General features: G+C 46.4%; 1 protein-coding gene and 1 long non-coding RNA gene across 3 annotated transcripts in view; one reads left to right on the forward strand and one right to left on the reverse strand.

Annotated features, from left to right (window-relative positions):
• Nucleotides 1–15,479, forward strand: part of LOC134944677 (uncharacterized) — an 84,588-nt gene that overhangs the window by 48,775 nt on the left and 20,334 nt on the right. The gene's annotated exons all lie outside the window — the stretch shown is intronic.
• Nucleotides 1–15,479, reverse strand: part of MAP3K20 (mitogen-activated protein kinase kinase kinase 20) — a 323,212-nt gene that overhangs the window by 26,456 nt on the left and 281,277 nt on the right. The gene's annotated exons all lie outside the window — the stretch shown is intronic.

Here is a 15,479-nt window from a genome sequence, read left to right on the forward strand (position 1 = left end):
GCAGGCCTTAGCGCCAGAATGCTTCGGCGCTAAGGGCTACTGAGAGCTGTAGTTTATTTAGTGCGTCTACTTCCCTGTAATGCGGGGCGTTGGGACACCGGTGCTAACAATAGTGACTGGCTGGCAGAACTGACTGACTCGCTGAATCAATGTAAAAGGTGAGAGTGCTGTGCAGTGTCAGTGACACTGCACACCTTCTGCACTGCACAGCACTGTCACCTTTTACATTGATTCACCATCCACACACTCCGCAATATCACCCACTCTATCCGTTACATTAGCCATCTCGGGGCTTCCAGGCCGGCAGGCCAGGTGCTGTGTTGCGGAGTCAGGGCCTCTGGGGATCTGGGCACGGCTGTGGCGGGGAGGCACTTCTGTGACATCACGCGCAGAGGAGGCTCCAGGTCTCAGAGAGTATGCAGTGCAGGGAGGGCTATGAAAGCCTTCCGCTGCGCCGCTTTCATACACATCTATGCCGGTGGCCGCAGCAGCTTTTGTTCCACCTGCACCACGGCTAGGGAGTGGGGATTGTTGATGCCGGAGGGGGCAGGCGGACTGGCAGCAGCACATAGGACGCTGCAGCAAAAGGATTTTTCCCCCCTATCTACAGGTCAGAGACTTGCTGCAGATGCAGTGGCATACCCTCAAACTGTACCTTTTTGGCAGGTACAGTACCTATTTTTTATGGTCTGTACCGATTTTTGGCTCTCCAAGCTTCCATTGAAAGTATAGGAAAAGGGGCATGGCCACACCACTTTACCCGTGGTCACACCCCCTTTTCGGATTTGTACCGATTTTTATGTGTAAATTGTAGGAGGGTATGTTGCTGCAGATGCAGTGGGCTTATTTTGGGGTGTGGACCTGGAGCTGCAGCTCCATCAGCCCCATTATTAATCCTGCTCTGGAGCACACAGTAGCAAAGCGCAGAGCCTCCCATTGGATGCAACCTGTGTGGGAGGACGTTTCTCGCCCAATCAGCTGTGGACTGGGTGTGATAGACCTGCTGCTAACCCAATGAAAGGTCCTAGCCACGCCTAGCGTTAGCCACACAGTGTCAGCGTCCGGGGTCTTACCGGAACGCTGGGGCCGCGGGGCGGGCTTCACGGGCGTCCGGGCAGCGGCGGTGGAGGGCTGCGGCGCTGGGTTCAAGGGTACAGGCAGCGGTAATGGCGTTGAGGGGGTCCGCTCGTGGCGGCGGAATGCCGCTGCAGCAGCTCGCTCTCGCCAAGCCTTTGCCTAGGAGACCAGGGGCAGTGAGCAGCATGTTGTCAGAAAAGGTCTGCATTACTGGGCGCCGCCATGTTGGAGACCAAGTTTCTGACATAATTCCTGTTCCTAGTTTTCCAGCCAATCCAGGGAGACTTCTTCCTATAAAAGGGGGCTGGTTTAGGACAGGGATGCCAGTGCTTCAAGTTACAACCCTGTTGTAGGTGCTTTAGCCTGTGCTCCCAGGATTCCTGCTGTATTCTAGTACTTCTAACCCTGCTTTTTTCTAACCCTGCTCTTGCCTCGTCCTCCAAGCCACAGTCCGCAGATTCTTGCTTCCAGCCAAGTCCTCGAACCACCATTCACAGTCCTCAGCTCGTTATCTCCAGCTTCATCTTTCAAGCCACAGTCTACAGTTCTCAGTCTCCAGTCACGACCCAAACTACCGTCCACAGTTCTCAGCTCCTTTACCGCAGTTTCATCTCATAAGTCGCAGTCCACGGTTCTTGTCTTCAGCCTCGTTTTACTCTCACCCACAGTTCCACAGTTCTTTGTCTACGACCACGTTCTCAAGTCACCGTTCATCAACCTCAGTTTTCTACCTCTGCTCTGTACATAATAAATACTTTCCATTGACTCTCAAACTCCGCCTACATCCTTCATTGCTCCGTATCCCATGCAAAGGAACTATATCCAACCCCTTCATTTTGTTCTTCCCCAGCCTGCTACCTCCTTGGGCAAGTCTCAACTGCCGGATCCCCAAACTTTGCTAGACGTGACAGTAAGCACTGGCCAAATGGATTCGACGGGTGATCAGGCCTCAGGAGGAGATTCAACCGCAGATATCTTGTCTCGCTTAAGTAAGCAGGAGGCCACACAATCTCAAATTGTGCAGTTCATGCAGAGTATGTCCGAACGTCTCGATTCTCTCTGTGTTGCCATGACGGCTCCTCAAGTTCCTACAGCTGCTCCCACATTAGCACCTCTGGTTCCGCTTCCTCCTGTGCCAGGCCCACTTCCACGGTTGTATTTGCCATCTCCCAGTAAATTCGATGGGAATCCAAAGCAATGCCGTGGGTTTCTTAACCAGTGTGAAATCCAGTTCGAACTACAGTCGGCCAGTTTCCCATCAGCACGAACCAAGGTAGCCTATATAATTTCTTTACTTACTGGGCAAGCGTTGGAATGGGCATCACCATTGTGGGAGAGGTCGGATCCAATCCTGTCTAACTACTCGGAGTTTGTAGCCGCCTTTCGAAGAATCTTCGACGAACCGGGCAGGACTTCTGCTGCCTCATTGGAAATCCTGCGCCTGCGTCAGGGCACGCGTACGGTCAGTCAGTACGTGATCCAGTTTCGTACTCTCTCCTCTGAACTGAACTGGAATCAGGAGGCTCTCATCGCAGCTTTCTGGAGCGGTCTCTCCGAGAAGATCAAAGATGACCTCGCGACTCAGGACGTACCTGATTAGTTGGATAAGTTAATTTCCCTATGCAATAAATTAGACTTAAGATACAGAGAACGCTGGATGGAGAAATCACGGTCAGATCGTCCCAGGCCTCGAGTCGTTCCTCCACCAACACCATCAACTCCAACTACCGAGGAACCCATGCAGATCAATCGTTCCCGTCTTTCCAACGAGGAACGTCAGAGACGGCGACAAGGGAACTTATGCCTGTACTGTGGTGCATCTGATCATTTTGTTAAATCTTGTAGCCAACGTCCGGGAAACGCCCGCTCCTAGCTTGTGCCGGAGAGGTCAAGCTAGGAGAATTCTCAGAATTACTTGCCAAGAAAGAGTCAGTCTTGTTAACCCACCTGGAGCTTCCTTCTTCCTCTCTTCTCATCCCTGCACTACTCGACTCCGGAGCCGCCGAAAGTTTTATTACATCAGCTCTGGTCAAACGATCTGGGATACAAACGGTCCGTTTGGATCGTACCATCTCAATTACTGCTGTGGATGGAAGTCATATTCCTGAGGGAATTATCACTCTTCGTAAAATTCCTCTTAAGATGAAGGTTGGAGCTCTTCATTCGGAAAACATCTCTTTCCTAGTAATTCCCAAAGCCTCTCACGAACTGATCCTAGGATTTCCATGGTTAAGTAGACACAATCCCCACATAGATTGGCAAACCATGGATGTTCTTTCCTGGGGACGAAACTGCTTCCAGAACTGTTTGCCCTCTGTAAGACCTCTCTGCTCTTCTAGTCCTTCCAGCCTCCCTGCAGAATACCAGGCCTTCCAAGATGTTTTTAGTAAGCATGGGGCGGATACCTTGCCTCCGCATCGCACTTGGGATTGTCCCATTGATCTGGTTCCCGGCAAGACTCCTCCCCGAGGTCGAATCTACCCGCTCTCACTCCCTAAGACTCAGGCCATGTCGGAGTATATCCGGGAGAACTTGGAAAAAGGGTTCATTAGGTCATCCACCTCTCCGGCTGGGGCGGGGTTTTTCTTTGTCAAAAAGAAGGATGGGGGTCTGCGGCCCTGTATCGACTATAGAGGTCTCAATGACATTACAATTAAGAACAGATATCCATTACCTCTAATTCCAGAACTGTTCGACCGTGTTAAAGGAGCTACTGTATTCACTAAGCTGGACTTACGGGGAGCCTACAACCTTATACGTATTTCAAGAATTCGTTAATGAAATCTTCAGAGATCTCCTCTATGACTGCTTGGTGGTTTACTTGGATGACATCCTCATTTTTTCTAGGTATCTGAAGACCCATCGAGAACAAGTCAAAGAAGTTCTAACTCGTTTACGGAGGAATCAACTATTTTGTAAGCTCGAGAAGTGCACCTTCGAAGTACCCACGATTCCATTCCTCGGTTACATCCTTTCAGGGCAGAAATTGCAGATGGATCCCGCTAAAGTCCAAGCGATTCAGGATTGGCCGCTTCCAGCTTCCCTTAAGGGAGTTCAACGTTTCCTGGGGTTCGCTAACTTCTACCGAAGATTCATTCAGAATTATTCCTCTGTCATAGCCCCCATAATAGCATTAACCAGGAAAGGAGCCGATCCAGCCAAATGGTCTCCAGAGGCTTTAGAAGCCTTTTCATCGTTAAAGAAGGCCTTCATGACCGCTCCTGTTCTTCGACAACCTGATCTCAGTCGTCCGTTCCTGGTGGAAGTCGATGCCTCCACGGTAGGAGTGGGAGCAGTTTTATCTCAGCTCTTCGAGGACAAGAAAGTCCATCCTTGTGCGTTCTTCTCGCGAAGATTCTCCCCCGCTGAGCAGAATTACGCTATTGGGGAACAAGAATTACTAGCAATTAATTAAGTTAGCCTTTGAGGAGTGGAGGTATTTGTTGGAGGGAGCTCAGCATCCAATCTCGGTAACCACGGATCATAAGAACCTCCTGTAGCTACAGTCAGCCCGATGTCTGAATCCACGTCAAGCAAGATGGGCACTCTTCTTTACCCGTTTCAACTTTAAACTTAGTTACCGCCCAGGGTCCCTCAACAAAAAGGCAGATGCATTATCTCGTTCCTTGAGTTCTGAAGAACCCTCTGACCGTTCAAAAGAACAATACATCTTAGACTCCACCTCTTTTTAAGCAACCAATACCTCTCCACTTCCTCCCAGGAAAGATCTTCGTTGCTCCAAATCTTCGCAAGAGACTGCTTACATGGGCTCACTCCTCCTCCTTCATGGGCCATGCAGGTGGTCATAAAACGCTCAAATTCATTCAGCGCTCCTACTGGTGGCCTCATCTCAGGACTGATGTACAGGAATTCGTGGCTGCCTGTCCAAAGTGTGCTCAGCATAAAAGTCCTAAAGGTCCTCCAGCCGGGTTACTTCATCCGCTACCTGTGCCGCAAAGACCATGGACACATATTTCTATGGACTTTATTACTGATTTGCCTGTGTCTGGCGGACGGAACACCGTATGGGTCATAGTTGATCGATTTTCTAAAATGGCACACTTTGTTCCCCTGGCCAGTCTTCCATCAGTATCCCAGCTGGCAAAATTATTCATAGCATAGATTTTTCGTCTCCATGGATTACCGCAGGAAATCGTATCTGATAGAGGTCCCCAGTTTGTGGCCAAGTTTTGGAGATCCCTCTGTTCTGCTCTTGGCGTGAAATTGAATTTCTCCTCAGGATATCATCCTCAAACGGATGGTCAAACAGAAAGAGTGAACCAGGACCTGGAGACATTTCTGCGTTTATTCATGTCCTCCTCTCAGGACGACTGGCTGGACTTCCTCCCATTTGCAGAATTTGCCCATAACAAATCACTCTGCCACAAAATCTTCTCCATTTTTCATTAATTATGGTTATCATCCGAAAGTTCCTGACTTCCAACTTCTGCCTACACTCGAGGTTCCTGCTGCAGAGTCAACACTTAGACAATTTACTGAAACCTGGAAACAAATTCACAAGGCCTTGCTCAAGACATCCAAGAAGTATAAGACCTACGCAGATCTAAAGCGAAAAGCGGTACCAAGTCTTAAAGTGGGAGATCGGGTTTGGGTTTCCACACGTTACCTAAGATTGAAGGTTCCTACTAAGAAGTTTGCTCCCAGGTTTATTGGGCCCTACCCAATCGAAAGAGTTTTGAATCCTGTGGCTTACAAGGTGAAGTGACCTCCACATTTAAGAATCCCTAACGCTTTTCATATTTCTCTCTTAAAACCGTTGGTACTCAATCGATTCAGAGCTGCTCTACCTAAATCACCCAAGATCCAGTCAACACAAGGAGACGAATTTGAGATTCATAAGATCCTCGACTCCCGCAAACGATATGGTCGCCTCCAGTACCTAGTTGTTTGGAAGGGATATGGACCTGAGGAAAGGTCCTGGGTAGAGGCAGAGGACGTCCATGCCCCAAGACTTCTTCGGACATTTCATGCCAAATTTCCAGCTAAACCTTATAGGTGTCCGGAGTCCACCCGCAAAGGGGGGGGGGGGGTACTGTCAGCGTCCGGGGCCTTACCGGAACGCTGGGGCCGCGGGGCGGGCTTCACGGGCGGCCGGGCAGCGGCGGTGGAGGGCTGCGGCGCTGGGTTCAAGGGTACAGGCAGCGGTAATGGCGTTGAGGGGGTCCGCTCGTGGCGGCGGGACGCCGCTGCAGCAGCTCGCTCTCGCTAAGTCGTTGCCTAGGAGACCAGGGGCAGTGAGCAGCATGTTGTCAGAAAAGGTCTGCATTACTGGGCGCCGCCATGTTGGAGACCAAGTTTCTGACATAATTCCTGTTCCTAGTTTTCCAGCCAATACAGGGAGACTTCTTCCTATAAAAGGGGGCTGGTTTAGGACAGGGATGCCAGTGCTTCAAGTTACAACCCTGTTGTAGGTGCTTTAGCCTGTGCTCCCAGGATTCCTGCTGTATTCTGGTACTTCTAACCCTGCTTTGCCAGTTCTCAGTTGCTGCTGCAGTTTTCCCGTTCCTAGCCTGCTGCTGCCCGTGGAGACGCTCTTGGAAAACCCGGTTCAGTAAGACCCTCTGGGCACGGACGGCCCCGGGTCTCTTGCCTCGTCCTCCAAGCCACAGTCCGCAGATTCTTGCTTCCAGCCAAGTCCTCGAACCACCATTCACAGTCCTCAGCTTGTTATCTCCAGCTTCATCTTTCAAGCCACAGTCTACAGTTCTCAGTCTCCAGTCACGACCCAAACTACCGTCCACAGTTCTCAGCTCCTCTACCGCAGTTTCATCTCATAAGTCGCAGTCCACGGTTCTTGTCTTCAGCCTTGTTTTACTCTCACCCACAGTTCCACAGTTCTTTGTCTACGACCACGTTCTCAAGTCACCGTTCATCAACCTCAGTTTTCTACCTCTGCTCTGTACATAATAAATACTTTCCATTGACTCTCAAACTCCGCCTACATCCTTCATTGCTCCGTATCCCATGCAAAGGAACTATATCCAACCCCCTCATTTTGTTCTTCCCCAGCCTGCTACCTCCTTGGGCAAGTCTCAACTGCCGGATCCCCAAACTTTGCTAGACGTGACACACAGTCACAGAGTGACAGATCTGGGCTATTATATAGGATATTGTGTATTTATACAGCGTCACTATATCACACCTCGCTGTATAGAGGCTACTCCCGCGGATCAGTCCCTGCTCCATTAGCTCTTACAATCTAAGGGGTCTATGTACTAAGCCTTTGAAAGAGATAAAGTAGACGGAGATAAAGTACCAGCCAACCAACTTCTGTCATTTTCAAATATGTAAGCCTGTAACATGACCATTAGGAGCTTATTGGCTGGTGCTTTATGTCCGTCCTCTTTATCTCTCTTCACGGCTGAGCACATAGACCCCTTTATCCTCTACCACACAAACACGCCCTATGGTCTATGTCTGAGGCTGCAATAATAACTCGTTCCACAGTTGCCCAATTTTATGTATATGTCACTGTGATTCTCCCCAACGGTACAAAGCTAACTAATTGGAGAGACAAAGAACCAGTTTGCAATAGTATGCAAATGCTTTAAGGGGAAATGTGTGGGGAGTTTTTGTTTTTTTAAATATGTGTAAACACTGTGTTTAAAAGCTTTATATGTGTGTGTCTATTTACAAAGCCAATACACCTTACATGTGCAAGAGAACATCTGAGGAACTACAGAAATATAGCTACAGTATCTTTCAACCTATTCCACAGTGTTACATTTTGTTTCTTTGCATCGTAGTCAACACAACATGTTAAGCTTAGCAGAGGTCTGGTCACTAATTAGATTTTTAAGATTGTAAAGTTTTCCAGTTCTATCCAGAAGCTCTCATACTTTGCATTAAGGAGGTATTGCACATAGGGGGTCATTCCGAGTTGTTCGCTCGTTATTTTTTTCTCGCAACGGAGCGATTAGTCGCTAATGCGCATGCGCAATGTCCGCAGTGCGAATGCGCCAAGTAAATTTGCTATGCAGTTAGGAATTTTACTCACGGCATTACGAGGTTTTTTCTTCATTCTGGTGATCGGAGTGTGATTGACAGGAAGTGGGTGTTTCTGGGCGGAAACAGGCCGTTTTATGGGAGTGTGTGAAAAAACGCTACCGTTTCTGGGAAAAACGTGGGAGTGGCTGGAGAAACGGAGGAGTGTCTGGGCGAACGCTGGGTGTGTTTGTGACGTCAAACCAGGAACGACAAGCACTGAACTGATCGCAGATGCCGAGTAAGTCTGGAGCTACTCAGAAACTGCTAAGAAGTGTCTATTCGCAATTCTGCTAATCTTTCGTTCACAATTTTGATAAGCTAAGATTCACTCCCAGTAGGCGGCGGCTTAGCGTGTGCAAAGCTGCTAAAAGCAGCTTGCGAGCGAACAACTCGGAATGACCCCCATAGAGTCTAATTCAAGGTTGATTGCAAAAGCAAAATCTACCTCTAATGAGCAACACACAATGGGGGTCATTCAGAGTTGATCGCTCGTTGCCGATTTTTGCAACGGAGCGATTAAGGCTAAAATGCGCATGTGCATGGTACGCAGTGCGCATGCGCTAAGTATTTTAACACAAAACTTAGTAGATTTACTCACGTCCGAACGAAGAATTTTCATCGTTGAAGTGATCGGAGTGTGATTGACAGGAAGTGGGTGTTTCTGGGCGGAAACTGGCCGTTTTCTGGGAGTGTGCGGAAAAACGCAGGCGTGTCAGGGAAAAACGCAGGAGTGTCTGGAGAAACGGGGGAGTGGCTGGCCGAACGCACGGCGTGTTTGTGACGTCAAACCAGGAACGAAACGGCCTGAGCTGATCGCAATCTGTGAGTAGGTCTGGAGCTACTCAGAAACTGCTAAGAATTTTCTATTCGCAATTCTGCTAATCTTTCGTTTGCTATTCTGCTATGCTAAGATACACTCCCAGAGGGCGGCAGCCTAGCGTGTGCAATGCTGCTAAAATCTGCTAGCGCGAGAACAACTCGGAATGACCCCCCATGTGCAGTGCAGGTGGGGCAGATGTAACATGCGCAGAGAGAGTTAGATTTGGGTGGGTTATTTTGTTTCTGTGCAGGGTAAATACTGGCTGCTTTATTTTTACACTGTAATTTAGATTTCAGTTTGAACACACCCCACCCAAATCTAACTCTCTGCACATGTTATATCTGCCCCCCCTGCAGTGCACATGGTTTTGCCCATTAGAGGAAGATTTTGCTTTTGCAATCAACCTTGAATTAGGCCCATAATACACTATCTCTTTCGTGCAGAACTATTTAAGTGCGGACAAGTTCTTGCCTCGGTGACATTAGAATTATTATAAAACTATAATTAGGATATAAAAAGTCTACATTTTGTGACCCTATAAAGGCGTAAGGCCATAGCCTAATATATAGGAAATCAGGATCACATGGGCCCTCATTCCGAGTTGATCGCACCAAGCAACTTTTTGCTGCTGGTGCGATCAACTAATCTCCGCCTATGGGGGAGTGTATTTTAGCTTAGCAGGGCTGCGATCGCTTGTGCAGCCCTGCTATGCTAAAAAAGTTTCACTCAAAACAAGTGTAGCCCTGGACATACTTACCCTGTGCGATGGATCCAGAGATGATGGGCCCGGCTTTGACGTCACTCCTCCGCCCTCCGTTTGCCTCCACGCCTGCGTTTTGCTTACCAATCTCCGAAAACGGCAGCAAACGGTAGGTTGACGCCCCGGAACACCCTCTTGCTGTCCATCTTCTTTGTGGTCGCCGATGCGACCGCTTTCTTCTCTATAAGCGTTGCTGCCCGGCGACCTCTGTGCATTCCAGACCCGTTCACACCGCAGCGAAGAACCGCTGCGTGCGAATGGGTTGGAATGACCCCCATGGTGTCTTATACCTTATAACACACAATCATTCATGATCTTGGCTGACTTAACTGCTTGGCAAACAGAATTGGTGACAAACTGTATGTTCACACCATCTATAGGGATATCATGTGCAGAATATTGGGGGTGATTCCGAGTTGTTCGCTCGCTAGCTGCTTTTAGCAGCATTGCACACGCTAAGCCGCCGCCCTCTGGGAGTGTATCTTAGCTTAGCAGAATAGCGAATTAAACATTAGCAGAATTGCAAAAAGAAATTTCTTAGCAGTTTCTGAGTAGCTCCAGACCTACTCACAGATTGCGATCAGTTCAGTCAGTTTCGTTCCTGGTTTGACGTCCCTGCGTTCGGCCAGCCACTCCCCCGTTTCTCCAGACACTCCCGCGTTTTTTCCTGACACGTCTGCGTTTTTCCGCACACTCCCAGAAAACGGACAGTTTACACCCAGAAACACCCACTTCCTGTCAATCACACTCCGATCACTTCAACGATGAAAAATCTTTGTTCGGGCGTGAGTAAATCTACTAAGTTTAAAATACTTAAACCGCATGCGCACTGCGAACCATGCGCATGCGCATTTTTCCCTTAATCGCCCCGTTGCGAAAATCGGCAACGAGCGAATAACTCGGAATGACCCCCATTGTGTGTTGATTATTACAGCAGCATAAATACAGGCCACAATATTATAATATTCACTTTAGATTTACGTCAAATAAAGGCCCACTGTCTTTTATGAGGTTTAAAATATATAAAATAATGTCTGCCGTATAAATCATGGACAAAAAAGCAGAACAAGGAACAAAACTTCCCAAAGAAATGGGAAAATGCATAAAAGATGCATCAACCTAACAGTTCCACGCAGCTGACTCAGATCTGCCTGCAGCAGCTGGAGATATCAGTGGTGATACGTTGCATGCAAACAGAGCTGACTGCAAATCACCTTTTCCCCAGTCTTCATTTAAATCCCATATACTGTACAACGTAGCTTTTAAAACATAAAAAGTCACAAGGAGGGCGGGTGGGGGTGGAGTGCGCTACAGACGCATGCCCTCTGACAAACAATGGGTATCACAAGTAGGCAGTACTTTGCAGCACTTTAAGAATAAAGTATTGCCCCAAACATTCATCTTAGAAGCTGCGATACACTTTTGACAGGTTTGGTAGCAAAGCCAAATCAGCTTCCCAGCAAGTGACGTGGGCTCTAAGAAGCAATAGATGTTCTCCTAAGATGAGCAACAAAAAAAAAAGAAAAAAATCAAATAAAAAAATAAAACAAAACAAAAAAACAAATGTTCCCGCTGCTATTAAAAGCAGCTCCTACAAATTCTTTGCCATTATCGAGCTCAGACGCTGAGACCTGCTGTTTCCAAGTCACAACAGTTGAACATTCATCTATAGCACCTGGATTAGTTTTTCATTATGTTAAACCCGTGTCACTTTATTCTTTCGGATTTAAAATCTAGATAATACAAGTGAGGATAATTCTCTCCTCTTCTTTTATAGCTGCCTTGTCATGACCCTCCAAAGCTTTGTCCCATGAGATATTCTTTAAAAAAAAACACAGGGGTAAGGATGTCTCCCAAAATTCCATTAATAGTCCTCTCTTAGCAAATGTAGGTTCCAGGGTCTGGCAGTAAAGGATGTTTTAATCTCTTCAGGAAAACAATGTCTCATAATGATGTAAAGGACTATTGCTGTACTGATGTAGAATCATAAATTATTCAGCACCTTTCACTTGGCATCACTGTGATATCCTCATTAGTAGTGGCTCACAGTGACTGTCAGATGGTGTCCATACGAATGCAGGCATTATATTGTCTTTGAGATGTGCAGCTGGTTCCGTGACACTGCCAGTATCTGAAAACATGACGCCAGTTTGTTTTATTTAGTGCTAAACCTTCCAGTTTGTAAAAACAAGGCTGACACAGAGCCTGACATGAGGCAGTGAAAATAATTAGCTCCCATTTTCTCAGCCTCCTATTTCCTTCTACCCGCTGTGATTCTTCTCCACTAAACCACCACATGTCAGTCGAAATGGGAGGCAATTAGTGGGCTCATTTCAGTCCCCACAACTGTGCTGAAAAGAAAGTATTTATGATGGCACAATGAACAGCTGAAAGATTAAATAACATTTGCCTTTTGAAAAGAAAATGACTTCTAGCTAAATGGGCAATTTTTGATTATTCTCAAACAAGCTTAGAGTAGTTGGTTTTTTAAAATACAAGAAAGGAAAATGAGTCATTTTTAGGTGGAAGGAATCAAATAAATCTTGACACTGTAATGCAAATGACTGATGTTTTATTGCAAAATATGTAAATGTATTATACACTTAACAATAGCGGGTGCCTAAGGTCAGGCGGGATTGGTGCTAACTAGACACTGCGCAGACAAGGTTACTATAAGATTGCATTTTTTATGTTAGTTATTTTTTTTGCTCTGTGTGCCTTCGGGTATTCTTAAAGATTAAATTGAAACAAGTCAAATGAAGCATACTTTTTAATGACACAATACACATAGCGCGATATGAAATAGCTTTGAAAACATCATTGCCTGACATGTTTATAAAGGTCCTGACATGTTTTCATGACTAGGTGACATGTAGCTTAAATTAAGAAAGGCAGAATAATGCCCCTTTTTCTACAGGATACTTTTAATTAGGGCAGTGTGTTATAAAGTCTTATACTTGTAATCCTTTTTTTTTGTATGTGTGCTTCAGGCTTTTATACTTTTATTTATTTATTTATTTACGTTTAAACTTGGTGTTTTGTTGACACAATTATGAGAGATGAAACAGTCACAGCTTGAGGCACTCTCAGACCTTGTGTTGAGCATGATACACTGTACATTGAAAGGTAGTTTCCCTGGAACCCCTGTATAATTGACTCCTTCAGCGCGGGAAAGACAGGAGAAATATTACAGACACGACATGAGATGCTAGCAACACTACAGCTATTGTACTACGTAAACACTGGTGTGTATGGGATGTAGTCAAAGGTCGACAATAACAATGTCGATATTCATTCTCAGAATGTTGACAGGTGAAATGCAGACTTAGTCAGAATGTTGACAGTAGGATAAGGCTGCAGCTGGAATGGTTAGGCTGTGGGTGGAGGTTAGAGTTAGGCATTAGGGTTTGCAATAGCGGCCAAATGCTCACAGGAACGCCGGGCCCGGAAGTGGCAATCACATGACCACTGGAGCCCAAAAGACGCCACTGCAGTCGACAGGAGAAGCATGCTGAGCCACCAGGACAAAATATTGACATTCTAACATGTTGACATTTCATCACTGTCTACATAGTCATTGTCAACATTATGACTATGTAGACATTTTGTACCCAACCCATATTGGGATGTAGATTTACTAGTTTTGGTAGCTTAGTCAGCTGGTCACAGCCTTGGGCGTGATGTTCATCTGATGCTGTGTCTTCTGACGCAGGCAGCGGATCTGAGAAGCCGGCAGTAGGCGTTGTTTTGTAAACAGAAGCCAGGACTGCGTGCACCTCTGTTTCAGGCTCTATCACATTACAGCTTAGGAGAGCAACTGCAGACTGTGTGTTCTTTGAGGCTATTACAATTATATTTCGGGTAGCAGAAGATTTTTACATATTATTGAAGAACAAGGTCCCATATAACGATTAAGGAATAATGATTACCCTACTAAGCACAGTTTGACTTCAGATCAGTTTATTATCACATAAAAAAACTAGGTAATAAAGGAAAGGAGAATTCATTAGATTGTTTTCACTGAATCATTATTCTCCACGTTGATCAGTATTCAGAATTAATTGATTTTTTTCATCATTCACATGGGAAAAGGGGCATGAAATTCATTTTCTCATGTAGATCTCTGTACATTTTCAATTTGAACACCAGGGTGCTTGTTTGACCTACAAATACCTCTGTGATAGAAGCAACTGTGTATCCTTAATATAGAGATGGATATGGAAGGATAAAGCCGAAGTTAAAAGTGATTTGTCCCACATGGAGCAGTAATCTGCATTTATTAGCGCCGTCATATTATGCCACGCTGTATAGAGAATTTATTATACTGAGTAGAACCTGCCCTAATGGAGTTTACAATGTAATTTGCCAAGCATAGGGGGTCATTCCGAGTTGATCGCTAGCTATTTTTTGCAGCGATGCGAACAGATAGTCGCCGCCTATGGGGGAGTGTATTTTTGCTTTGCACGTGCGCGAACGCATGTGCAGCCGAGCGGTACAAAAAAGTTTTGTGCAGTTTCTGAGTAGCTCAGAACTTACTCAGCCGCTGCGATCACTTCAGCCTGTTCTTGCCCGGAATTGACGTCAGACACCCGCCCTGCAAACGCTTGGACACACCTGCGTTTTTCCAAACACTCCCAGAAAACGATCAGTTGACACCCACAAACGCCCTCTCCCGGTCAATCCCCTTGCGATCGGCTGTGCGAATGGGTTCTTCGTACAATCTTATCCCTCAGCAACGATCCGCTTTGCACCTGTACAACGCGCCTGCGCATTGCGGTGCATACGCTTGTGCAGTTCGGACCGGATTGCAGCGCAGCGAAAAAAAACTAGCGTGCGATCAGGTCGGAATGACCCCTCATAGGCCCTACAAAGACATACACTCCAAGGCTAGTTTCTCAGGAAGCAAATTACCCTGCCAGGTATGATTTTGTACAGCTCTAAGGAGACTAACCAGAGCATTTAGGTTGGTGAGGACCATGCAAATAAAAAATTAATCTTTCTTAATGTTGACAACACACGTGGGTAACCAAACTGACTGAGACAGTGAATGAGTAAATATGCCAATGAGCCATTAGCATATTTACAATGAGTGCATGGTGTGCAGTGCAGATGGGCCCCAGGGTTCAGGGGGGCAGACACAGCACATCCTGCACCCATATAATTATACTTACCCCTCCAGAGTCCCGCGGCAGCTGGCGCTGCAGACAAAAATCACAGGGAAAATGGAGGGATGGCCATTTTCCTGATGATTTGCACATACACAATAGAGATGTCTTCATGTGCGGGCGCCATGTTCCTGGAGATCTGCGCACGTGTAGTAGAATCTGGAACAACACTAGAGTCTATAGTGCTGCGGCCGTTGCCAGCGAGGAGGAAGCCTGCCACAGAGCCTGCACACAGACCCCAATGGTCATAGTGCCATTGTCCTGGGACCCCAACTGTCATAACATCATCGTCCTGTGACTCCAAGGAGTATAGTTACTAAAAGTCGATTTTGGGTCTATTTAAAATTGACCAAAAAATTTCCCCCCCAAAAAATGGCTCATTTACTAAAAGTCGATTTTGAGTTCCATTTTAAAATCACTGGGTGGTGGCATTTCTGTTTGAAGTTCTAAATGTGTTCTATTCATCAAAATCGTCTCCAACAGACAACATTATAAAAAGCATTCGTATTGGCCACATGCACTGTCATTCCTGGGCTGATTTGCATATCCACAATTTTTTTCCATCATTGCTGTGCTTTTAAATGCCATGATTTATGGGCAAGGAAAAGTTGTAGCTGCCCATAGCAACCAAAGAGATTCTGTAATTTTT

This window comes from Pseudophryne corroboree, chromosome 7 (genome assembly GCF_028390025.1).
Source record: "Pseudophryne corroboree isolate aPseCor3 chromosome 7, aPseCor3.hap2, whole genome shotgun sequence".
Lineage (NCBI taxonomy): Eukaryota > Metazoa > Chordata > Amphibia > Anura > Myobatrachidae > Pseudophryne > Pseudophryne corroboree.